Source organism: Meleagris gallopavo, chromosome 11, assembly GCF_905368555.1.
Source record: "Meleagris gallopavo chromosome 11, MGAL_WU_HG_1.1, whole genome shotgun sequence".
Taxonomy (NCBI): domain Eukaryota; kingdom Metazoa; phylum Chordata; class Aves; order Galliformes; family Phasianidae; genus Meleagris; species Meleagris gallopavo.
In genome coordinates this window covers 11,532,041-11,559,644 of record NC_139414.1, presented here as the reverse complement: position 1 = coordinate 11,559,644, position 27,604 = coordinate 11,532,041, and the positions used below count along the sequence as shown (strand labels likewise).

Below are 27,604 nucleotides of genomic sequence, written 5' to 3'. Positions count from 1 at the left end.
GTAAAGAGCAATTGTTTAATAAATACATACGATCATCCTTTCCACTCAGAAGAGGGAGCCAGAAAGCCAAACTCAGGGAATCCTGGGGGCTATAGAAATAAGAAGGCTGCTGAGAACACACACATGCAAATGGCAAATTTGATTACAACGATGGGCTGACTGCTTTGCAGCTCCTGGAAGCCCACCCTCAGCTATAAAAATGCAAAAATAGTGCAACAGGCAATGTGGCAGAACAGGGCGCTCTGTATTCATTCACAATTAGGTGTTCTATTCTGTTGTCACCAGATGCTGCCACGCACATTACACAACAGAAATGGGATTAGCAGGAATAACAAAAACCTGTCAAAGCACAAAACCATGGCCTAGTAGTCCTGACAAATTAAACAGTCTACAATGAGTGCCAGAGCATGAAAATCACTCACCCTTTCTCTTCTATCTCTCAGAGGTAGGCAGTAAATGCCCTCTTAAAGGCAGGCCACCATGTAGCCAACGCTAGAAGAAGGGGGAAAAAAGGCATTTTTCATTTCTCATTGAGTGTAGAATAAGGACAAACCACCTGACTAACACATATCTGAAAGTAAATGTCTCATTCTGTTAATTACAGAATAATTGACATGCTCCTATGTCCTGAGTAACTCTTGTTAGAATGCTGTTATACCTATTTCTGAACTTAGAAGCTTCCATGTAGTGCCGTTAGCTTAATTTGTGTCCATGTGATACAAGATAAAATAGACTCAATAACTCTGTGAAACTCATGTTTTGATCATTATATTCATTCTGCTCAGTCATCAGCACAGGATACTGGAAGATTCAGAGGGTGACAGAAGACTGTTTGTACAGAAACTAGATCCAAGGCTGGAAACCAGATGAGTTTTTTGTATAGTGCTCTGGGACAACTGCAGTGTTTTCAAGTTTTTAAGATAAGAACATTAAGATCAAGTCTGCTATGGCCTGTTTTATTTATATTGAGTTTAATAACAATGTCATTAAGCTGGGCAGCCAACTGTGCTTGAAATTTCTCTAGGGCTCTGCGACAAGTTGTTCTTCACAACTCAGTTGTCCATACTGCATCAGACTCATGTCAGAATCAGTGACTTGTAACAAGCTTTTTCAAGTCCTTTTTTGAAGGTATCTTTTGGTTTTGTGGGCTGCCTGCCTGTGAATTATCTTAGTATTCTCTGTAGATGTTGATAATTGGCCACTCTTATTGCATCTATGCAGCACATTAACTTGAAAGTTTTTCTCCTGGCCACCCTCAGTCATTATTTGCTGGTCCTAAACTTGATGCACTCATATCTTTACTATAACCTAAACTGTATGGTTCTTCACTTTTGCTGTGTGATTTATAATAATAGAAGTGAAAGGACATCAACTGTGGGAAAACAGGATATAAGTAGCTGGAAGAACAGAATCTTTAGACAGGTTTCCGGTTGACTGGGAAACATTCATGGGGCTCTTTTTCCCCCATACACTTCTGTATTCTCACTTTTCTTCTTGCGTAAGGAGTGGCAGATAAGTCACTGGTGCTACTCTAAGTTTAGATGCCCAATTCAGCAAGGGTGACAAATGTAATTTTCTTACCTATTTCCTGACCCCATAAGATTTCCAAGATTTCTTCTGGGAATTACTTACAGAAGATGTATTTCTTCATCTGTGGCACAAAAACCATTTTTCCCTTTTATTTCCACCTTCTGAAAAAGTCCTTGGAGTAACAGATAAAATGTCAGAAATAATTAAGAAAAATACTGATATATACTGTCGCAGAGAATTATACCTTTTGAGATGGTTGTTGTCATCATCTGTAGTTAGTCCCCTGATAGATATAAATACCAACTTTATCACCTTGTTTTAGATGATGATGTGTTGAATTGATGTTGATGAAGACTATATTTTGGTAACTTCAATTAGAACCAAAGAATGTTTCCAGTGTGAAGCAGAGGATGTGAGATCAAAATAGAGTAAGTATTCATAACAGAATACAGACGTTCATTTATACATTACTTACTTGATCCTGTTCTTTAAAATCCTTTCTTCTGTTTTTCATTCTGAATTTTTCTTTGACTTATTTTTATCCTAAACACTACTATGTATGGAAAGTAAACATCTCCCTACATGCTTTTAGTGCTTAGACTGCAGCTGGTGTTAATATGTTCAGTATATTTAACAGTCAAAACAGCGGTAGAGAGGTGACAGTGGCTAAATTCAACGTGCTTGTGTCAGCTGGAGGATAAAATAGGTAGGTGCTGGTTACAATTTAAGGAATTTCTCGTGATGAGGTAGCTCCATAGTATATATACTAGTACTGTAGCATCCATGTGCATATACAAAAAAAAAAAAAAAAGAAAGAAAGAAAACCAGTTGACCGGAGACTTTTCCTGTGGCATATATAAGGCAAGGATAGTTTACCTTGGGTTTTCTACAGAAAATTACAATCAAATTTGCCTGCAATCAATACAAAGTAACAGGTAAAGCTGGCATGACACTGTGAGCTGACAAGAGATTGGCTCTATCTCACAGACTTTCCTGCATAAAAACTTTTTTTCTGTCTGGTGTGGAAAGCACGTATCTACTTAGTATGTGATTTTTACTTTGGGGCTAAGTGGCTGTTCAGATTATTAGGTACTTATGTGTTGAGAAAGAACCCTTTTGCCCTGGAATTTTTTTTTAAAAGGTCATGTTTATTTTTAAGGGAAATGAATTGTGACTAGATTTATTGTACCATGTACGCAAAGATCAAATCGCATGACCAAAAGCATTTATATTTTTATTTATAGGAAATAATATAAAGGAGCAAGAAGCTTATGTGCAGCTTAAGTGTTGAGCATTTATCTTTTTCAAAATGCATTAGAAAGGCAAATGGACTTGGAATTCCAGTTAAAAAGCAAGGATCACTTGCTATAATTTATCACTTTTTGTATTTAGTTAGATTTGAAGGACGAGTTATAATGCCTGCAGATCAACTTGAATTCTCTACTATATTTTATTAGGTACAAGGTAGCAATTGGTTGCATAAGGGACTAAAAATTGGTCCTAAATCCTCTTCAACTTTTAAGTGATACTTCTATATTCTTTGATTTTTAGAAAGCCTGAACAGCTACGTCTACATAGTATTGGGACCCTTAACCTGCTTTGGGAAGGAGCTCTGTATAAAAAGCCCCATGCGCACATGCAAACCTGTGAAAGTCACTCATTATCTTTTCTGCAGGCCTTTGAAATTCTGGGCCATTGTGACAGTGCCTAGGGCCAGACATCTCATGGTCTACATTAGGCACTGATTGGTCCAGAGTCCTCAGCAGGGGAATGTCTCAGGTGTGCTTTGTTCACATGGTTTGTTGACAGTCCCTCAAGTCAAAACACTGTAAACAATGCCTTCAATTTTATTTTGTTTTGATTGGCCCACGACATCAGAAGTGGATATTGGTGGCATGGCAGTAGAGGCTGAATCTTCCCACCAATGTCCAGGTACATGTTGTTGTGTGACAGACAGCAGCAGAATTGTCTCTGACATGGAAGTGCATATGGAGCAAAGATGTGTCCTTGAATTTCTCCATGTGGAAAAAAATCAATGTTTGCTGAATATTTATGGAGACTAAACAGTGGTGTGAGCACAGTGAGGTAGTGGGGTGGTGCCTTTCAGCAGTGTTGACAGTGAGTCACCTACAGTAGTACGTATTGTTATGAGTGCACCATTCAGGCTCCTGTTAATTGCTGGCAAAAATGCACCGCTAACAGGTGATGACTATGCTGATAAATAGTGTTTTGTATCTGAGAATTTACTCTATCAAATCATGTTGTTGTACTCTCTGTAGCTACTGTCATTTTCATGGAAATAAATAGGAGCCAATACTTTCAGAGCAACCTGTGTGTGTGTATGTGTGTGTGTGTTTTTATTCCAATGCTCATAATGTAGGTTTCTGACCATACCGTTGCAACTGTATTGCTTTGTAGAATTACTTCTGCTGGTCTGCACTATTTGCCAATTAGATCTTTCTGGTTGTGTCAGAAGGTGTTCAGTCTGTGGTTCAGATCCTTAATATGTGAAATAGGGAAGATAGTACTTGACCATCTTTGTCAAACAGTACACATCTCAGATGAAAGTCTGGGTAAGTCCAAAGTTATAGTAATAAATATTACAACTCTTAATACGGCACTGAAATCCTCATACAATTTTCTCTACCATATGCAGATGTTTAAAGGGTCTGAACTGTAAAATAAACAAAAGTTAATGGCAGTGCAAATACTTAAATCCTCATAATATACGCCCTGCTTTGTATGCCATATGACTTTTGGTGCCTGGCAATTGTTTATGGACCAGTTTCCCCTGCAGTGCTGCATATATATATGTATATATATATATATATATACACATAAATATATATATATACATATATATATATAAAAAGAAAGGAGAATCACAGTATTGTGCTGAGCAGACAGCTGCTAAATAAATCTGTACCAAGTGGTGTCACCCTCAATGAGGCAGAAATCATAAATCAAATTTTAGAAATAATGATACCAACCAGAGCAGTGTGGCACTGTGAATCTTTTGTGAGAGAAGAAAAATTCTTTTTGCTGTGTTTTGTTTCATCAGTTTTAATAATACTCAATTTTTTTCACTGAGAAATTCATGCAATGTGAATTTTTTTTCCATTGAAATATGAAAGCAGTGTACTCACATCCAAGTAAAATTAAATTTAAAGCTTTTTTTCCCCCTCTTTTTGAGAAATAAATATAGTTAATACATAACATAAATATCAATTCTGACACTGGAATATCAAGCCATTTTTATGGAATTGCATGACAACATTATAAAACACAATCGTTTGCTATTAGTGCAGTTGGCATTGCTTTAAACAGATGCAAGGGATACTTTCCTTGTTATTCAGATGTATTTTGCTATGTTAATATATGATAAATACACAGCTGTTTCTACAGGTCCTTTATAGGTATGGTACCTTAATATTTTAAAGTAAAATTTGATCCATCTTAAGTTTCAGCATGAGTTCTCATTGGCAGTACGATGTTAATAAATCATCAGAGCACCATTGATCAACTGACTTCTTTAACACTGCACAAACAGCAAGAATTTATACTGGGCCACAAACTCCGTGCCATGCCTTTGCCATTGAAAGAGTTAATAACTTCACACTGATGGGTTATTAGATTCTGTGTAGCCCCAGAGTTAATATGAAAAATATTTAGAAGGAACCTGTGGGCAAAGCATGAGTCAGGTTTGTCTATTTGAAATCTCTGAGCTGTTGAAAGTGAGACATTCAATGCTACACCTGTTAGAGCCTCAGCTTCTACTGAAGAGTGATTCTGGTCATTATAACATGATTATAGATTGACTGAGTTCATTCTTTGCAGTCTATTTTCTACTTCTGTTGTAGGCTACCAGTTCCCAAGTGCTGTAGTCCTTAACCAGTTATCTTGGACTTTACTCTGACTAGGCTTATTACATGTTTCTCTGCATTCCATTCCCTGCTCATCTTTCTTTGATGTTGCATTTTCAAACATTTCATTCCTCACATACACATTCAGCCTACAGTGGCCTTATTATAACTTTCATTACTTTTGTAATGAACTGGCTCTCATTTTTCTCATTTCATGTACTGAAAAGAAACTACTGTCAAACTGGAGCCATTAATAGCATAACTCTTTCTCTCTTGCTAAACAAAAATGCTCCAACCTTCACTTGATAAATTTAGTAAAATTTGATATAATTCTGCCATCTTCAAAAAACCAAGCTGGCATCTAAATTAGGTCTTAATAAGTAGAAGAGCCACAAAGGCTCACTCTTCTCTACAAGAAAAAAAAAAAAAAAGTAAGAAAGAAAGAAAGAAAGCCACCAGAAATGTTCAGAGAATAATTCAGCCTGTAGCAGATGAATCCTAAAATATGAGGTGAAGATGTCTGAACCTCCTCCCGTCTCTTCCATGGAAGATCAGCAGAAGAGCAACCCTGGATGCATGGAGTTCTGATTTCACATCCTTTACACAAGGAATGGCTGCATAGGCCAAAAAGCCAAATTCTTCAGCCTGGGAAATTGGGATTGGTGCATAAGAAACATTTCAAGCACCATGACTACAGTGGAGAGGGAGAAGTGCCTGTTGTTTTTTTTCTGATACCAAAGGCATATGTTTAATGAAGGCAGCATTTGCAGACTCAGAGTAGACCACAGTGTGCCACAAACTCCACACCATGCCTTTGCTGTTAAGAGAGTTAATAATTTTCCACTGATGGATTATTACTCTGTGATGTCCTCACATGCTGTGGGGTACTGACCATTAATGGGAGAAGTTCATGGAAGACAAATCTTCCAAAAACTGCCAATTGGAACTCCCTACAATGCAGATCTTTGGAGGATGGAAGAGTTTCCTGGGAAAAAAATCACCAAATGTTTGTTTCTTTCCTGCAGTAATACCCAAGCATCCACTACTGGACACTGTAAATGGCAAACTGGACATCTTCCATGAGCTGGTAAGACTCTTTTACAGCCTTCATAACCGCAGCTATCTACCTAAAGATAAGGGGGTGAATCTGTGCTTCTGCTTGCAGCACATGATTGTGGGTTCCCTATATAGGACCTTCTAACGGGCCTGCTCCTCCAAGCCAGTTTGCACATACACACTGGTGTTTGATAAGGGAAAATTGCTAACGTAGCATTAAATTGAGTTTTAAATGAATGAACTGATAGAAATGCCATCTGAATGATCACATCTGTGTTCAGCAAGACTGGATTTCCTTCTATTTAAGGGAGCTCTGATCTAATTTTGTGTCTTCCCAGTGGATTTTTATTTTTCCCTGTTGGCAGGGTAATGGGTTACTTTCTTGTAAAACACACAAATATTTTCTAACTGCAAACCATCATGTTTCAGTGGTTTCAGCTTTTCAGATTGTTATCTGCAACTGTTATTACTAGGCTATTGCAACCACCACTTTTTTCCAGATTGAATGCACTGCTATTTGAACTCTGATCCTACAGACAGAGCGTGAACAGCACCTTTAGTAGGACAGCAAATCGTAACTGTTAAACCATGGCCATTTAATTGGCTGTAATCTCTTTGTATATATTGAATGCTCTAAAAAAAAAAAAAAAAAAAAAAAAGTGAGCTTTGATCTTTTACTAAAGGGTGAATTCTGCAAATTAATATTTTTAACCATACTACTAACCATGTAGTATGTATATACTGAGTTTGTGGGACTGAATTTCTGATAGTTTTTCTAATTAGAGGCTGAGTTTGGGTCCAAATGGGCAGGCAAATCTTAATGACTGTGTAAACCACTAATCACGTCACTCGTCAGATCTTGATGTGTCTTCAATATTTAATTCAGTCAGAAATCCTTAAATAATTCAGTTCTTTTTAATTAAAGAAAATAGGGCATTTAGCTGATTTTTTATCATTTATTTATTTATTTATTTATTTATAGACGAGGGAGTATTTATCAACATTATTCCATACTTTCACTTTTCTTTAGTATATATATTTTTCCTTTCTTGGTATCTTAGTTTTGGATTCTTACTTAGTTACATATTTTTCTAAAAAAAAAAAAAACACTATGACTTTGATTTAGAAATGTGAATGTGATCAATAAAAACCTATGGCTTCAAAGTGTTCTTATTTATATTTAAATCCTTCCTCTCACCTGCTGTTTGTTGCTTTTTAGTTATGTCACCAATCCCACTGGAGCTCAGGAAATCTAGCTAGTCCTCTCTAAGCTGCCAGACATATTCTTTTCCCATGTACTCCCCTGTCCCTGCAGCTTCTGATGTAAAACAGATTTAAGTTTGTGTAGAGCAGAGGTCAACATGAAAGCTTAAAACAAAACAAAACAAAAAAAAATAGCTGGCATTCAACTTTTAGCTCTGGTTTCTATTATAAGTCAAGGCTCTATTTTTGTAATTTGAAAATGGTGCTATTGTTCTGCTGCCATCCCTTACCTCTCACTTTCACTGATTTTTTTTTTTAATGACTATGATGTCCAGTTTAGATAAACTTCTAGCCATGTTGATGATCATTTGTTTGAACTGCAGCTCTTTATGCCACAATTGTAAAATTGACATGTATTTTGCAAATTGAGCTCTATTAAGTTTTCATTTATTTTGCAAAACACAAAGCTTTAAGCCATTCCTCTAGTTCTCATGTAGTTATTTGCAATCATGATTTTGAGTCCTTGCTGTGGGATGTGGGAGTAGTGGCTTAATGGGATCCCTTTAGCAACACATTTTGTAAAAGTTAATCTCAAAGAACTTCAATTTTTATTTATTTGTTCTGTAATGTTCTGTAGCTTTGTAGTAACACATCCCTTTCTGAATGCCTCAGTAAATAAGCATGAGTTGTGTTTAGTGAGGGTTAAATAGTACATGCTATGGCCGGACCATTTACCAGTGTTGTGTGTATGTATTCAGCCTTTTGCATTTCTTGGTCCTTTATCAGATGGAAATTACAAGTGGAGATGCAATTCAGTGTTGCGCTTAATGTCATTAAACCCTGTGGCAGTGGGTAAATCCAGATCCCATTGTGGTCTTACGAGACAATTTGGCAAGGAAACTTGTGCTGTTTTACTGAGACGATTAGATTTGGCCAAGGACTGTGTCCCCATTAAGGAATGAAGCCCCACTGCATGAATCTGCATTTTAGCTTACATGGAACATCTCTACAGTAACAAGGATGTATGCAGTGTGCCTGCTGACTTGTGAAACATTCAGCTTCTCCTGGTCTTGGAGGGAGATGTACCCTGAGCAGCCCTAGAGCTGCTCCATGCTGCACTCCAAGGTATTTGTATTTCTGCTGTTCTGTTCAACACAAATTGGTCAGTACTCAAGCACGAGTGTAAATTGCTGTGGAAAAATACGTACTTTTTTTCAGCTGGAACTTCATTCAAACTGCAGTAATTAATTACAAACTAGAATTAAGTTCCTTATATTACAAAGACTTAGGCCTTAGTCTGTAGTGGGTTGGGAATTGAACCAAGATCAAATGGATAATAAAAGTATATTTAACTTCATGGAAGCTCATAAAAGATTGCATTAATGAGGATGAGTAAGTAATGAGTAAGGATGAGCCCATAGCAAAGTCAGAGGAAGAACTTTCAGCTGTGCGTTTGGTGTTAATTTAGCACCTCATTCACTTCTGGATAAATGTGATAACTCTTCCATCATTTGTCATTTATTGCTCTTCTGGTAGCGATGGTTTCTTCATGCACATGGAAGATGTGATGGAAGGTGGAAGGCAGATAAAAAGGCATGGCTGAAATAGAGCCCTCTGAAAAAATTTTTAATGCATGTTATGCTAAAAAATTGTCACGGCCCTAGGGCCTTCAAATGGTTTTGATTCTTTTATTTATAATGAGAAATTTGTACACTTTGAGCAGTTTGGGGTTGGTTATGTGGTTAATTTTGAAGTTGCTTGCTATAGTTGTGTAAATCTGAGAGGACGCTCTGAGACCTTGTACACTTAGTATAAAATCAGGAGTTCTGCGATGGACATTGTAAGAAGCAGTACTTTATCACAAGAGAAAAGTTGCCAGTAAGGGTCATTTACTGGTAATTCTGAGATAAAAAGAAGGAGACAAAGGATCTGACATGAGACTTGGATCTAGGATGCCATAGAGAATTCAAATAGAGAGAATCTACGGAGGAATCCACTGGAGATTTAACATTATTGTAATACTTCTCATTCCTTGCACAAAAGCTCTACAAAAGCTTGCCAAAGTGGAGCAAATTTTAGAATTTTCAACAAATGCTGCTATTAACCCACATGCTTAAAGTCATGACTTTCATTTTGAAAAAAATTTTAAATAATAAAAATAATAGAAATATCAATGTGCAATGCATAAAGGCTAGTGTCTTGTTTTCAAGCATCATTTGATATTAAGGTTTATGAACATTGGCTTTTTGTTGTTAGACTTAATATATCACGTATTCTCTGTTGTTGAAAACAAAAACTAAATAACAGACTTGCATATAATCTTGAGCTGGCAATATTGTCCAGATGGCACTCTTTCTTCCAAACTGTGGCAATCCATCTTCACCCTTGTTTCCATATTAATTACTCATCCGCGTTATTGTATGCTGATTAAAGCTAAAAAAAGTAGAATTTCCAGGTCCTGTTCCTAACCCTCTTGCACTACAACACCGAAACACTGTTGTTTGTAATCTTGACAATTATTTTTTGCGTGTGTGATAAAATTGCCACAAAGGTATACTGTACATTCTGGTTAAAATTAACAGTAAGAACGTTCTGCACAACTTCACAAGTTAAACTTTGTATTTCAATAAACTTGCAATTCTTCCTCTGGAAATACAAGATGGAACCCCAAAACTACTACAAATTTTCATTTACTAGTCTATTGTCAGTTGAATGAAACACTGTCTGAGGAAGGTTGTCTGGAGGCAAAATTTCAGTTAATACCAAGGCATTAGGTAAGAGCTCATGTGGAAGTGAAAGCATTAGAACTTCTTCTATTCAAGGCATTATTGCATACAAGTACTGCAGTGCCATATTTTGTTTGCCAGTGTGTCAGACTCTATCCCCTGTATTGTGTCGCCATAACTACTCAGAGTGGTTCACCAAAATAGAAAGCGTTGTTTACAGAGCATTGGTTACTTCCAACAACATGCAGGACCAGTAAGACCTTATTATTTACATGAACTTCCTCTAAATGTTTCAAAAGTTATACTATAACTACTTAAACCTCTTTTTTCTTGCTGCAATCGGAGGTAAGTAGATCAAAATTCTGTCTTCGAGTTTCAAAAGAAACATGACTCCCCGGATTTTGGATTGTCTAACTTTCTTTCCCAGTGTGTCAAGTCCGGTATCTCAGGGTGAAACACTGATGTGACAGACTGCCATAATGCAATGTGTTCAACCACCTCAACGATGCATCAACTGGAAGGAGTTCCCAAAGATTCAGTTCACACATGCACACACACAAAAAAACATGAGGGAGAAACAGTTTGGGGAAGCGGAACATTAATCTTTTTCACATAGTTTGGCACAAATTTAATTATGAAGTATTTGTAAATGTTCAATCAATTAGACCACTTGATTGTCAAACTTATAACTTTGAAAGCAGATTATCTTTTGCAGAAGAAAAGCTTCTCTTAAGCAAGATCTTTTATGTTAACTATTCCAGAAGGAAAGTGCTACGTTTTCCACAGGATGTGAAGAAAGCGCAGGAAAGAAGTGTCTAATCTTTGGCCAAATTTCAGGATTTTCATATAAATGGACTAGTTAAACCTTTAAACTCCTAAGTTTTGGAGAAAAAATCACTTTTTTCTTTCAGTTAATAGTTAAATTTAATAAAATAGTTATCTAGTAACTCTAGATTATTTATTTTTATAAGGGAAACTCAAAAATAATTGCAGGTAGATTCACAAGCTGAAGAAACTTCATGAAAGCTATTAATTTTTCCCTAATTTTTCAAATACTTCTCCAAAGACTCACTTTCATGTCTCTTTTACTTGTAATATTTAAGTTCAAAATTTGGCAGTTCCAGTGCAAGGTAGTGTAGTCTTTATAAATTATCAACAATGGAATCCTAAATTGACTGGAAACTAAACTGACCAAACTGAATCTGTTTCTTTGTACACAACATTGCCATCTCTGGGAAAAAAAATCAAGTTATAAATCTGCAACTAGAGATCTTAATATCCACATTGTGTATCTCTTCTGTCAGGTTCTTTATTTTTCTCCCTGGATAATCAATTTTTTTGCTCCTTGGGTTGTAACTACTGTGTCTCATTTTCTCATAGCACTGTCTTCTTGGGCTTTACTGACTGCAAAAAGAGAAGATATTCTGCTGAGTGATGACTGGTTTTTGTCCTGTCAAGTCCTAAGCTTCCACATCCCCCTGCTCAAAGAAATGCCAGGTAATGCACAGCTCTGCCACAACTAAACCTCATCGAAAACTATGCAAAACTGAAGACCTATCCCTGCACAGAGGTGAATGGAATAATTGTATGCATGTATAGAGTCTCCTAACATTGTATGGTACCCAAAAGGCTTGCAAAGATGTCTTAAGTGTTTAGGGTGATATTTCCAGATTGTCATACTCTGTCACAAATATCTCAATGGGGTCATGCCGTAAGACACTGAGAGACATGACACTGAATTGTTCTGATGTCTGTTGGTCACGATGGCAAAAGCAAGAGGTTTTCCAGCTGATGTTAGGTGGGCAGAGGATAGGTGACACATTTTAGGAAAGTTATTGTATTTATTAAGGCAAATCATGTTGTGAGCTAATGTCACATGACCCTTTTCTATCACACTGAATTGACAGAAAGCTTCTAGCTTCATGGAGGGTATTTGGAGCAGAAAATCTGTCATATTTAATGGGAGAATGCTTGGAATATGTCTTTGTCAACCACAATATAGCTTTATGACAGTACGCTTTTATATGTGATGGTAAATTTGTGGTACTTATACCTATTGTACACCTGAATGAATGCAGTCAGTACTGTAGTTAAGGTATGGCATAGATTGAAGTCTGATCCGTCAAAGCTTGTGCTGACAAAATCTATGAAAGAAAGTTGGCCAACATGCAGTGATGGAGAGGAGGAGAATACGTGCAAAGGTGAGTGACTCCATGAACACTGAGAACTACAAACGGGTGACTGGATGGTGTCTGGGCATGTCATGGGGGGAAGGTTTGTTGCTATAGAGAGAAAGAAAACCAGGAGGGGAACTGGGACAGAGAATGCACCAGGAGAATGCACACTACACTCTGTTGTATTTCTTGAGTACCACTCTCTAAATCTGTCACTGGGAGAAAAATAAATAAATCATGTATTTAATTGTTTTCTTTTTTCCAATTTAAGGGTAGAGCTTGCCTATCAGGGCGAAGGAACGCTGGTGGGATGGGCAGCCCCATGATGGCACCAGAAACAGCAGTGAGCTAGATGCAACGTCCCCTCTGAGGAAAAGAAACTTGCAGGGCAAACGCAGTGCATACATTTTTCATGGACAATCCAAAAGTGTTTACAGTCTGGGAGCAAATCAGAGCAGAACGTGAGTGGTTGTGCTCCATTGATGAAACGACAACCCAAATGTTGTTCAAACAGAAAATTGATTGCAGTTGCTCTCTCTTGTGTTGAATGCAGACCCTGTGTTGGCTGCAGAAGGACTTTGAGCATGCAGACCAAGACTAAATCATAACCAGAGTCTGTCTGAAAACTTGTCTGCTAGTAAGAACAGCAGCCGAGTTAAGATGTATCACAGCAATGAGCTGCCTCATTAAAGCTGACTGAACAATGAGTCTTCACTGCCTGCTTGTGACTGCACATAACCTTTTCAAAAGCACCCAAATATCTTAGGAGCTTGATTCTCATTGCAAGTTGGATAGCTGAAGGGTGAGTAACATAAACAACATTCTAACTGCAATTAGATAGTCTGAAATGGTCTCATAAATCTCCAAGCGCTCCTTCTACCCAAGTTTCTTCTGTTTGTCCTCTGTGGAAGTTGCATAGCGGCTGGACAAGTGTTAAAACAGTGTTTTGTCAGCCAAATCTGACTGATCTTTGGAACAACCAGCAGTTCATTTTTTTTCAAGCCCCTCCTCACCCATGTCTTTTGATTTTCTCTAAGACACTGCACTGAGCACTGCTGTTGGTGTGTAAGTGCAAGATGCTGGGCATACGTGTTCTGCTACCTGAGATGGTAGAGAGTGTGGAGTGCTCCCACAAAGCATGCAGCATGCCAGCTCTCAGTATCTCAGTGAGGACTAGAGGGTTGTTTTTTTTTCCCCCGTGGATCTTTTAAATGCAAGTCAGGCTTCACATAGCCTACAGTCAAAAAAAAAAAAAAAAAAAAAGGAAGAAGGAAAAAAGAAATCCTCCACTACAGAGAGACAAATAGCAACATGTGGCTGAAAGATAACAGAAATGTACATGCAAGTGCTAAAATTAAATATGGAAATATGAAAATGAGGTGGTTTTTTGGTTGTTTTTTTGTTTGGTTGGTTGGTTGGTTGGGTTTTTTTTTAGCAAAAGAACTGATTCACTTGTCATTGATGAAATTACATGGGAACCTTGTTTCCTTAGCAGCCCATCTCAGAAGAACAAAATAGAAAAAGAAGGTCCATAGATAAGAAGTACCATCTCAGTACCCAGTTGTGTTGGTTGGCTTTGGCAGTGGGAGTCTTTTGCAAAACTTGTATGAAAAAAGCAACAGGAAAAAGAAAAAGATAAAGGCAAAAGAGCATATTAGAACAAAATGTGCAAGATGTACATGTGTGGTCCTCCTCCCTTAATCTTGTCTTCAGTCTTGCTGCAATGTCACACCTTCCTATGAATCACTGAATTTATTTTCAGTGGCTTTTTCTTCTACTGTCATTTGCTGCATCTCCTCCTTCCCCCAGTGTCCCTTCTTCCTGCCCATAGTCCACATCTTTTCCAGATATTTAATGTAAAAGTGATTACCTCTGCTCCCTGCAGGCTCTGCCCCTGCTTCTGTGATGGTTTGAACAGGCTGTAAAAAAATCACAGTGCTCTGCAACGGGGCTGGTTGTTTCTGAGCCACATCCTTCTGGAGTATGCAGCTAAGAGCTGCTCAGGTCTTCAGAGCAAAGTGAGCACAAGAAAAAGAACCTGTCCCTTCCATGTTTGAGTTGCAATATCCAGACTCCCAGCAAAGCAGCAGACATGGCAGCCTAACATCCTCGGTGGGGTTCCTCCTGTTGCCTGGCTGTTGTCACTGTTATTCTCCTCTTTTTCTGTTTTGGTAAAATTCTGAACAATTCTGTCTTGAAGGTTGCTGAGGTAGCGACATGATACATCCAGAAGATGCTTGTGCTGAACAGGTCACCCTGATAAGTATATCCTGGTTAACAGGGTGCTTGTGCATCTGAGCAGTATGAACACAGAAGGGGGTAATCAGAGGCAGAGGATTACTTGCTTTTTTGTGTTTCACATAAGTGTAAAGAAAATAGGTTTTCTTCTCTCTTAATATAGTAATATCATTCTCCAAATGAGATAGGCATCCTCTTTCTTCAGCTCATGTGTCACCTACGCACGCTGTTTCTAAAACTTGTATTCTACTTTGTGCAAATATTTTCTATTGTCTGTTTTCTTTATTTTGATACCTTATTTTCTCTGCTTCCCTCTGTGTTTACTTTTTTCCTTATAATGCTTCTCTTATTAAACCTTTTGTTCCTCTTGGCCAGCTCCTTTCCAATGGTTCCTGTTTTCAAGAAAGTGCCTGTAATTTTATTTATAGGCAGAGGTCACAAACCTCCAAATGACTATTCCTTAGATTTAAAATGTGTCCTTTACTATCTCAGCGATGCAGACTGTCAACACTAATTTATCTTCGTTCTCTTCCAACATGCAGTTCCTCCAACCATTTCTATTTTCCCGGATACCTGTCAACTGTTCACACTCAGAGACCTTGGAAAGCTAACCATCTTTGAAGATTTTGTAGCCAGCTTTTTGCCTGAATGGGAAACTGTTGAGTTTCATCTCATCCCTGTCGTGGTTAATTCCAGGTATTTATTAAGCATTTAATATTGTATGAGTCAAAAGGAGGAGTTTATGAGATAGACTATTTCTTGTCTTTAAAGAATGCTCAAAATGTGATTGCTTCTCATTTTGCCCATTCTGGATTGGGTCCAGAGAGGTGGGAAAATGGAGGCACAGACACCTCCATGACCACCTTCTTGAAAGATTTTGGTGGGGAGATTAGTGTGGTCTGACCTACACCTTCCCATGACGCTGAGTGCAGGGAACAGATAGGCATGAGTCACTGTGAGTGCTGGAATGGATTACCCTTCCTGGGCTGGCAAAGAGTTGAGGGAGACCTAGGCAATGTAAGTACTGTGCACACTATGAAACCAAGGACAAATCAGACTTCTTTAATATGCTGAACGTTTATCACTGCGTTTCAGATCATGTGTGTCTTGGAATGATTGCTTTAAAAAGGCATAGATAGAAAATACAGAAGTCTAGTTCACTTGCATAATGTACTCTTTGTATATGGCTCCTCTTTTGGAATATGGGAAGGTTGTAAAAAAACTGCACAGAATTAACGTGCAATAAGTTCCTGTATTAAATAAATAGCAGCTCTGATAGAGAAATACATAAACACATAAAGTAAATGTTAACTTTCCAAAAATATATAGATAGGAGGCAGCCTCGTGCCTGTAAAGACATTATTGTCAGTAGATCTACGGAATAATATCTGCCATTCTAGAACAGAGAACAAGGATCAAAAATGTTTTCACAGTTGCAAAAGAAAGAAAAGCCTGCAATCTCTGCCTGATTGCAGTGGTCACACCTGTTCTTCCATTTAATGAAGAGAGAAGAGTGTTTTAAATCTCCATAATACAGTCTTTGATAACTTGTGGGAGGTCTTCAGTATAGAAGTTTTCTGTGGATGCTATGACTGGAAGAGCTTTACCTGCTTTAATGATAACAAGTCAGGCGTTGTAATGTTCACTTCTTGTTGTTTTTGGAAGGAAAAAAAAAAAACAACTTGGAATTATCCATCATTTAAAACCCAAAAATCTCCTGTTTTGTTATATTTCTTGCAGCTTTGATTAGAAAAAAAAAAAAGAAAAAAGAAATGTGAATCAATGATGATTTAAGGTGAGGGATGTTGTAGGAATGTAGCAAAGTATAACTGTCATGCTGTACTAGAGGGGTGGTTTAGATATCACTGCACTGTATCTCAGGCAGACACCAGGGTCTGAGGACTCTGCTGAAGACAGGATCTTGTGATACCAGGTGAGGACTTACATTCTAAATGCAGGCCCCTTCTTATTTGGCAGTAATTCACGTTAACTATAGTAATGTTGGAGATTCTTGTACTATACAAATATCTGATTTCTCTTTGTAATCTGTTGGATTTAATCTGATTTAATTTAGTGAAATATTATGATATTGTGTATCAGCAGCCTAATTATCCAAAATGAGGAAGAAAAAAAAAAAGGCTTTCCTTTGATTGGTTTTGAATTTGCATCTCTTTGTTATCACTGCTTGTCCTTGTGTTACAAAACAAGGAGAACAGAAGCACTAGATCTATATTCCCTAAACCAGCCAGGGTTTCACATACTTTTAACGTGTTCCAGAAGAAGCTGTGCTATTGTTTTATACAATGCCAGTAGTACCACGGTACTTCAAACAGCTTTCTGAAATGCAGTTCTTTCTGTTCCCGCTGTTATCATTTCCTAGGACACTGGGAAAGACCCCGAGCTCTAAATGTTGGATTAAGATCTTCACTTCAGCAGCTGAGGTCAGTGGCTCCTGTCGTTCAGTCTGCACTTCTCCTCACTCACAGACTGGTTTCAAATAGAGGCCCTCAGCCTAAGAAGCAAGTAGGACTTCCAGGCAGCTGTTCTGCTGTTGTGATCCTTATGAGTAATTTCTTTTCTCTTAATCCATTGTGTAGCATCAAGACCTGAATTCAAAACTTTCTGTGGTTTAAAGAGATCTTCCCCATTCCTAGTTTTGGAGGGTTTTTTGAAAAAACTATGCGCCTGATGTGGCTGAGACCATAATTAGTGTAAGCCAGGCACTTTCTCTTTTTACAGAAAGCTCTTTTGCTTTATTAAAATACAGAAGCATCTAACTGACTGACTTCCATATAAGGGGGGAGGGGAAGAAAGGAGTCACACATAACTTGAGCTACTCGAGCATAAGGTATTTTTATTCAGTTGAGCCCTTTAGTTCAGATTAGGATCATAGCTGCTTTTGAATGTACTAGTTACTTTGAGTTCTTAGTTCGGTGTTGAAAAACTAACACTTCTAGACATCTCTGACAAGTTCAAATAAAAAGCCATTAGGATCTTTAAATTTAAATCTCACTGGAAAGTTGAATTTACAAAACTGCCTGTCTACGGTGTATATAGATCTATACAGGAAAACAATAACACAGGTTAAGTTAGCATAGGACAAGTCTTATTTTTATTTTCTATCTTAATATTGGGGGATGAAGAGCCATATGTGACAATAAACAACTTTGTAAATGATTCTGAGGATACAGTGGGAAGATTGTGCTCATGCTCATGATGAGTTGATATAGGCATTTTTTTCTCATATCTGTGTAATAAGACACAGTTGCACTAGTGGCAGACTCACAATGAAGGCTATATTGATCCGTTAATTTATCTGTACATTTATGACATGAGAAATATAAGGATATATCTTTGATTTAATAATTATATAATAATAAATGGCACCATTTTTACACTTCTATTCTGCTTGCTTTACAAGAAGGCCAATGTTTTTACAGACGGATAACTCAGAACTGACCAGGAAGGAAAAGAAATAAAAGCCCTTAAAAAGAAGACATTTCAAGGAGGCTGTAATTATTTCCTTCTTTGTGACTTACAGCAACATACTGAAAGTTAATAAAGATAAATGTAACATTTACAGGGTAATAAGAGATTGTGGAAGGAAATAAACAAACCTAGGATATAGTGCATCTAAGTAAACACAAAGGTTGTAAAACCTTCAAACTCAAATATCAAGAGCACTGCAAATTAATGCTGCACACAATAGACCCTTTGGAAGCTAACTTAATCCACCCCCATGTATCTACATGAGGGCCATGCATAACAATGCATGAGCTGGATTTCCATTAGAGTTTCCTCTGCAGGCTGTCAGTTGTTTGAAGAAATAACAATTTCCTAGGCATGAAAGCTTTTTCAGAATGTTCCCACTGATGTGTAATAAAAGTGACTTTACTTTTTCCTCCCCCCTTCTTCCTCAAGCCCCTCCCTCTGAGATGTGACTTTGGGGGGAAAGAGGATGGACTTCGACCCCCAGCCCCCTACCAGTTTACCTTGCCTGGATTATCAGTGCAGGTGTTAAAATAATTGAAGGTGTGGTAGGAGATACAACCCCTAATAGCCTTTCCTATATGGAGATTACCTAGGTAGAGAATGCCAGAGTACCTGAAGAATAGGCATGTGAGTACCTTATTAACATAGCACCATTCAGCGGCAGCTGCATATCTGGAAAAAAAACCCTTTAAAGAGCCTATTCATCTATGTTAATGGGCCCATTGCACAGTACATTGTGTGGGAAATTAAGTCTCTGGCTGTGAACTTCCTGTGCTGTGCAAGCTGCCTTGACTCTTTTTTATTGCTTCAGTGTTATTATCTCCTCCTGGAAATAAAAACAATCATGTTCTCACATTTGAGAAGCCAAAACATTCCCAGATAACAAACTGGTTGAAAGTTTCTTTTGTTTCCCTTATTAAGTGAAAAAATATGTTTTGAAATTAAAGTAAACCCTAAATTAACATCAAAGCCCATCAAATTAGCTGAGCTGTCATACGCATGATAATGTTGGGTTTTCTTTTTTTTTTTTCCTCCCCTGTAAAATACACAATTTAAATTGCTTTCCTATTTATTGTTCCTTCCTTGGAATTAATTTTTGCCACAAAGTATGTTAATTTATTCAAATGAGACATGATTTTTGAATGTTTAACTGGCAAAAGAACTGCTTTCCTGCTGAAAGATTGAGGTAGAAAATAACATTTCTTTAAACGTTTTCCTAAAATATAACGCCTCTCCATTTTAGCACTGAGTGGACAGATTCTTGAAACGTAGATCTTGAAGGGTGTACTAAAATGAGTAAACCTTACATGTGCACGATATTTTTAAGCTCTGTGATATCAGTTTGTGGGTAATATATGCTATTGTACAGTCTATGAAACCTTTCACCAAAAAAATAGTTATCATCAAATATTTAATCAACTTTCATTCTTAATTTAAGATCCAAATTCGACACGTTGCATCATCATCATCTTCATCATGGTGCCAAAAGAAAGGATTAATTATCAATACTACCTGGTTAAAATTCAATTAGGGAGGATTTTTTTTATTATTATTATTTTTTAAATCTTGCCTCTTTCAATCCTTCCTTTCAATTTCAACTTAATTTGTTCAAATATTTGACACATTTAATGAGCATACCAGAATAGAAATAGCCATTGAATATGCTGTACCCCTTCCATGGTGCACATTCAACTTCAAGTGGACAACAGTAAGAACAGCCAAAAAAAGTCTTAACTTTTGCTCTTATTTGAAATACTGATATAAATTGCAATATAATTCCATTCTTCAGATAAAAGAACTGTTTAGCACTGTAAAGATGGCTCACTCCATACCAGTTATCAAGAAGTATCAGTAGAGGAAGGAAGTCAATAAGGAATGAGCCTTGTAATGCAAACCATCACTTTATCCAGTCTGTTCCATGCACTCCTCCTATAATTTTTCTTCAAAAATTTAACTGTGAAATCTCTGGAGCAGGGATGGTGGTATGCACATACCTTGCTGTTTTCTCTGCTTTATAGTTCTTGACAGTATTATCATAATAAAAATCATTATTGCTGCTGGTAGACAGCACTGAGTGTTCTTTGGGTGTGTACAAGTCTGACAAGTGATGATACACTAATATCAGGGAGGAAATCAATATTTCATCTTAGTTAACGATTCAATTATGGGAATTCTTCCCTTAATGCCATTTGTTAACTAAAGTCACCATAAACTGAAGTCCATTCAGTTCATCTTTCAGTGGCACTCTAAATTATACCTTCCTGAAATTTAGATATTGGAATGTTAGACAAATTTCTCTTTTCAGTCTATTCCAGCACTTTTTTCACAACACAAGCCATCTGGGAACATGTACCCATTAATGCTCTAGAAGGCACTGTTAAGAGTTTGCATATTTTAAAAAGTTGGAGAAAATCAGAACTGCAGAAAGACCAACACATGGCACTCTTTTACATCAGTAGATTTGGCTGTTACATCATTATTATAACATTTTTTTTCAATGGTATCATAGAATCATATTTTTTTTCCTTTGTCTTACATAATCTATTTAGTTTCTAAAATGACTTGTAAGTTTGTTTGTTTGTTTGATGACTGGCATTTTGCAGGTTTTATAATATGTTTTAAGAATTTAAAAATATACACTGGACTTCCAGACCAGCCATTCCCATTTAGTCCCTTTTCCACAGCAATACCATTTTTATACAGCAAGTGTGCTGATGGCATTTCATGAATAACAGGGAGGCTGGTAATCTGGATGCAAGCAAAATTTTTTCAAACAGTTGCTGTAAACATAATTCAGATTAATGGGCCATTTACAGTCTTGCTAACTTACTAACTGGCTCTGTGCTCTAGGTAATCAGGGTGACATTACTGCCGGCACAAAAATGACATCTCGTCATCAGAAATTTTCTTCATTGGCACAGAAAATGCCAGGCACATCACCTCTGACTGTGTGGCCACCACATCTATTAACCTTATTGATTTGGAGTCATGCTGTGCCACACTGGAAAACTACTCCCTGCTGAAAGACTCAAGTGGATCAATCCTGAACCATGAACAAAACTCAATAACAAAATGTAGTAGGCACCTTTCTCCATTAAGCATTCCTCAAAGTAAATCGCATTAGAGGACGTCACCTTGAGGAGCTTCCCTTAGGATTCTGTGATCTCCCAGAAACTAATAGAGAAAAATATCAAAATTGAGGGAAAAATATATTTATAATGCCAATAGTATTTTGTATTGGTGTCCAGGAATATCTTACTATAACTAATTTTCCCTTTCTAGACTTGAAAAATCTAAACTTGCTGTTTGTTTTTAATGATGATTATCCCTGGTATGTTATCCAGTGACAGATGTCACAGGCTGGCAAACAAAGTTTTCTCCTTTTATCAACCTTTCAGCATTTTCATGAATTTATCAGCATTTATTTTTGAGAGCCTCAATGTGATGGGTCTTGAAAATGAAACAAGGCCTCTAACTTCTTTCAGCCTCATACAGTTAACAAAGAAGGCAACAAAAGGAGTTCCAGAGCTTCATATTTCCTGACAAAAGATAGAGGATTGCAGCAAGCCCCATTCATATTTAAATGTTCATGGCTTTGGAATTAAAAGTCCATCTTTCATGTTACCATTTCCGTTCCTTACTTTTTTTGTTGGTGTTTGCCAGCAATGAAAATGATGTCCCAAACATTAGTGTGACTCTTCAGTCTACAGAACTTCTGTTCTTAGAGAATATTCCTTGTTACAGCCAAATGAAGCTTTTTTTTTTTTTTTGCTTTTTTTTTGTGTGTGACTTTTTTTGTTTGTTTTTTAATAGGAGTTGCACATCATTCCAGTTTTTAATTGTCTTGGAAAACTTATTTAGGACAAGAAATGTGTGGGTATAACTGATCTGTGTGCATGTGAGTAATTATAGCTGAGTAAGTTTTATTAAAGCTAATGGGACCCCCAACCTCAGGGAAAATTACTCACATGAGTAAGGGGCACAGGACAGGATCATTTCTGTTGCTCTGTACTGTGACAACAGTATTTTTTCCCAAGGGTCTGATCTGAAAACTTGACAGCTAAAACCTACGGGCATAAGGTTGAATTTTGCACCAGTTTTGATGTTGATGAATAGAATAAGTTTCCTTAAAAATACTCCTTGTATGATGTTAAACCACGCTCAACATCTGTATATTTATCTGTATTAAATATTTTTATATTTTATTTCAAAGAAATTTCTACATCATAAAAAGCAAGGAAAAACAAATGAAATGACATTAGAAAATATTATCAGTGGCTTGGAAAAAAAAAAAAAAAAAGTGATTTCTCAAAGCCACATAGAAGTCTGGAAAATATTATTTTTATTCCTTAGGAAATAACCCTGGGTTTCTAATTAATGTCATGAAATTAAGGCCATTTATCTGGAAAACTGAAAGAAGATCTATATATGCTCCAAAGTTCAGTGTTTGTCCCTGAGCTCTAACATGGGATATACTGTGTGAAAGTCTAACATGGGATACACCATATATCATCTCTATTTAGAGCCCCTAGGCAGGAAGTATGGATAAAAAAAATAATCAAAATTACTGTTTTTCTTTACTGAAAGCCCTCCGAGGAATTCATTGGAATGAGTTCTGTCTGCCCATCTAATTGATAATTATTTAATTAGCAATTTATAATGATAATGGGATTTTACCCCCCACCAGTCCATCTTGTCGGTAAGAAAAATATAAGTAGACAACCTTATGTATTACTTTACCACTTTTGGCAGTTGGCACAAGATATTGTGGTCCAGCGTTGTGATTCCCCACAGTTAAACCATAAAAGCAGTGTATTCATATATTTCCTTTGCCCACAGTGTTTCCTTTTCTCATTACTGTGGGTGACTGGCATTCTCACAATGTGTGTGGGTGCACAGGCTTGTTGTGTCACCATGGACAGTTCTAAGAGCAGCTTCATTAGTTCTTTTTACAACAAAAGCTAGGTTTTTTTTCCTGCCTTCTCTTTCTTTCCCTTAGTTGGCATGCGGGTTGAATTTTTCTTGGACCCCCTGCTTGACTTTTTTTTTTAGAGCTCCTTTTGAACAGTGCAGCAGTGTGAACACTAGGAATTGTAACTGATAGACTGTTTGCAGGAGAACTCATGAAAGTTCTCTTTGTTCACTTCACATCAACCAGGTTTATGCGGACCCTCCCCCACCTCAGCCAAACAGGGAAAAGGAAATCCACTTTTAATTATACATTGATGGGAATCACTGTATAGTGAAATTGCATCAAGTGGAGAATGCCCACTTTATACTCTTTTATCTAAGAATCCAAAAGAAGCACTGGTGTAAAAAAAAAAAAAAAAAAAAAAAAAAAGGATATGTAAGCGTAGACTCCCCAGTATATAGCTAGGCCTGACTAATTGAAATCAGTTTGCCAACTCTGTTTCCAGTTCTGGTAAAAAAAAAAAATTTAGCACTGTAAGAGTGATTTATCCCTTAGTCCTTGAACCCGTCATGTCTTATCTTTGAAACCTTACAAAAAATATTTCCAAAGCTATGTATTTTTAATGAGGGGGAGAAGGGGAATTTGCTATTTTCAAAATTTGAACTGGTGGTATTGATGTCTTTCCTATTTCCTTCCTCAATCACACGCAGGAAACTGGGAAAAAGAGGCCTGAGGGCAGGAAGAAGGAAGATCTACCTGGTGGTGGCAGAACAAAAAGATTACACAACGCTGCAAGAAAAGTAAGTAAACAAGAGTTGCACTTTGTTTCATTTTATGCTTTTGCCTAGTGAAAGGAAAAAAAAATTAGCGACTTCTGAGATTATAAATCATTTGAGTAATATGCTAATAAATATGTAACATTAATTTTTGTGTGCTTCTTAAAATTAGTTTTACAAGATATCATTAATATTGATGACTGTGCAGGATATTCAGTGTTATTATCTACTGTTAAAGTTTACTATTGTTCTATTTGCCTTTTGAATCTTTCAGTACAGAAAGGAAATTTTAGTGGTTTTCTCAAATATTTCGTCCGGAAATGAATTTCTTTTTGTTTAAGTGTTCTTAAAGTTCACTTTTTACTTTCATTGGCTTAGTTGTCCCAATACATTTAGTAGCTCTGAAAGAAATGCCTCCTTTTTATTTCCATGGAAACTATAACAGATACAAAGGGTACAATAACACTGTTTGATAGAGTAAATTCTCAGCTACAAAACACTATTTTTCAACACAGTCAGCACCATTAGCTGTGCAATTCTGCAAGCAATGAAACTGAGCCTGCATGCTGTGCTTGTAAAATTCTTCATGGTCATCTGGAACATGGCTTGTCTTTCACAACTCAGTTGCCACTCACACACCAACAACCACCACTCTGCACTCGTATCCACTGTTTGGTCTCCATAAATGTTCAGCAAGTGTTGATGAATATCAGTGGGCACCATTTCCCCCACATGGATATTGGTGGGAAGGTTCAATCTTTACTGCCATACTGCCAATACCCACCTCTGACATTGTGGGCCAACATATTAAAATAGGAGGCGGTACTTTTGGAGCAGCTCTTTTCCAATTTAAGCATCTGTATTTTTTTAATTTCATTTAAAAAAGGAATTGTTAGCACCTGTGAAAGAATGGCTGTGAATGCCAAAGAAAGACCAGTCTACCTACAAATAGTTTATGATACAACCTGTACAAGCAGCTAACAATATTGCTAACTAGAGACATAATTAAGCTGGTGACATTTAAGTGGGCTGGGGTGGGAAAAACATCTCCGTGGAATTAAGAGCTATTTTGATGTAGGAAATAAAAGAAGCTAAATGGTGTTGATAAATCCCACTTCAAAGACAAAATACTGATTGCATCAAGGTCAAAGGCAACAGTGCAGTTGTGTCTTGCAGAAACAACAAGGATGTGTTTTGCACTGATGATGGGCCTGTTTGTTAAGAACCCCATCCTAGGCATTATTCCTGTGTAGGGCCTGAAAGAACTAATCCACTTTCCACTGCCAATCCTGGTATACACTCCTCTGCTGCACGACAAAGTCAAGAATGTGTGACTGTGTGACTGCATAGTCCTTCTGCAGATTCAGGCTGTATCTGCTTCTAACCCTCTCCTATTTCATCACTGTCCCAGATTTTCTTCCAAAATTCTATAAAAAAAATAAGTTCATTCCTTCCTAAGCAAAAGAAGGAAAGCATCTGAGTTGCACAGCTAAAAAAGATGAGGAGCTGAATGCAGCAGAGATGAAAAATGATGCTGGCTTAAATGAAATGAAAGGGTCTGTAGGGAGGATCTAGAATATGTGGTAAACTACAGAAACACTCATATCTGATAAGACATTCACTGAACTTCATTACTTTCCTCACCTGCAGTTCCACCAAGTTGTTTGCAGAAGTGTGTGTAGGGACAAGCTTTTAAAAAGCCCGGGCTTCTTCCTATTTCTTTTTTCTTTTTACTTATTTATTTACCAGAGCCAGAAGGTGTCATGAGTTTCCAATTTGAACGTCTAGTCCAAATCCAAATGTGTGACATTGTATAAGTCAGTCCATCAAGGCGTTGCTATACCAGAATGTAACCAGAGCGTGACTTCCTAGAGATGCTCATAGTTTCAAAGAAGCAATAAGAAAATCAGGAGATGTTTAACAACCGAACACTAATTCTTTTGGATATATACCTTTTTTCCCTGACAAAATAAGGCACCTTGTGATATATTACATGAGGCAATTTGAAAAGATTGATTAGTTCCCATGAAAAGAATAAATCTTAAAACACAAGATCCTATTCAGAATTCAGGACTGAATCTGAAATGATTCAGGATAGGCAGCATGTCACCTTCCAACAAAATGACCTTTCACTGTGACCAACTACTAAACGACACAGAAACGTGGTAATTATTAAGGCTAAAGCAACTATGACAGGAATAAATGTTTTTTACATCTGGGTAGGCTGAGCCATGCAAGGGAGCCTCAAGAAATAGTCCACATGGGAGCAACTGATGCACAGCAGGAGTTGCCTGAAAGTGGTACCTCTCTGCCTGCTGTGAGGGAATCATCCAGGGAAAAAAAGACAGGAATAAAACTGGCATGGGAAGAGGGTAAAGGAGACTGTGAGGAGTGGTCTGGGAATAAGAGAGAGGCCAGAATTAAGTGTAAAAAGTAAACGTTGGATTTGATTGTTCTGGTCCTTTTCCTTTATACGTCCATACTAGATGTTATTTAAGAGAATCCTCAAAGGCCACTGTAAGGATTGCTGCTGAGAATAAAGAATCTGAGATGGATAATGTTCTTACAACAAAAGAGTTTAAAATAAAAGCTAGGAACATTTTCTTGTAATAACTGCGTTGTATGGATTCTCTACCTGCTTTCAGTGAAGTTACTCATTCATTTACCCCATCTTTCAGCTTAGAACCAGGACTTCCTTTAAAGTTCAGAAAGATGTAGTTCAGCAAGTTTCCTTCTGTGGAGAACTTAGGAGCACTGTTTGAGAGAAAAGCCCTTGAGGCTAACATGCTTTAGTTGGAGTTCTGCTGAACTGAATTTGCACATTAAGTACTGTACCTTGCTCTTGCTCGCTAAAGCGTCCCTTGTTTAAGAGGATGTGAATCTGTAAATAAGGGAGAGTGAGATACAGTGTCAGGACTTATGCTGTGTCATCTGTGAACAGGCCCTTTGGGCTGCTTGTGATGCCAAGAATTGCTGAGCTGTGGATCTGCAAGCCCTATCGCCATTTCTCAGCAGTATGTTCCTGCAGCTGATTGAGAAGGCAGCCTCATAACACTAGAAAACTCACCAAACCATGCTTCTCGCGGTTGAATTTTCCTACTTCAAGGTTACTTTGGACCCAGGGCTAATATAAAACATATTTAACATATGTAAGATATAAACCCACAAGTTCTTCAGTAATCTTAGATCTCTCTTCAAGAGCATTCTATTCCAAATAATGGAATATTATTATTAATAGAGGGGACAGACTTCCACTGACGAGTCAGGTTGATGAAATATTGCCCAAATGGGTGATCCTGACAAAGGTAAGGATGTGTAATTGGACATTAGACTGATAAATTAAAAATAACGTTTAAATGCTTGTTTAATGTCTATAGGAGCTTAAATAGATAGCCTGGGTACAATCACTTCAGTTTTTACTGAAGTATGTCCAGATTTGTGGACATACATAAAGGAGATCAGAATTTGTCCATTTCTGTTTCTATACTCTGCTTGGTTTCATACGTCTATTAATGAAAAAGCCTGTGACAGTGACGTGTCTATTTTCTCAGGAATCTGAATAGCAGTCACAGATCAGGAACCCGGTTTTGAATCTCACTGTATATTTTTCTTTTCTCCTCAGTTCAGGTATACT

General features: G+C 37.3%; 1 long non-coding RNA gene across 44 annotated transcripts in view; it reads left to right on the top strand.

Annotated features, from left to right (window-relative positions):
* Positions 1-27,604, top strand: part of LOC104912536 (uncharacterized) — a 376,736-nt gene that overhangs the window by 277,968 nt on the left and 71,164 nt on the right. For 36 of the 44 annotated variants that reach the window (XR_014885657.1, XR_014885659.1, XR_014885660.1 and 33 more), the window contains 7 exons: positions 11,759-11,875; positions 12,824-13,013; positions 13,106-13,354; positions 15,333-15,486; positions 17,171-17,231; positions 22,096-22,180; positions 23,905-23,994. This is a non-coding gene — a long non-coding RNA (uncharacterized LOC104912536). Of the gene's footprint in view, positions 1-1,852; positions 1,959-11,758; positions 11,876-12,823; positions 13,014-13,105; positions 13,355-15,332; positions 15,487-17,170; positions 17,232-22,095; positions 22,181-23,904; positions 23,995-27,604 lie in introns of all 44 variants that reach the window. The other 8 variants (XR_014885698.1, XR_014885699.1, XR_014885683.1 and 5 more) reach the window with 5 other exon arrangements.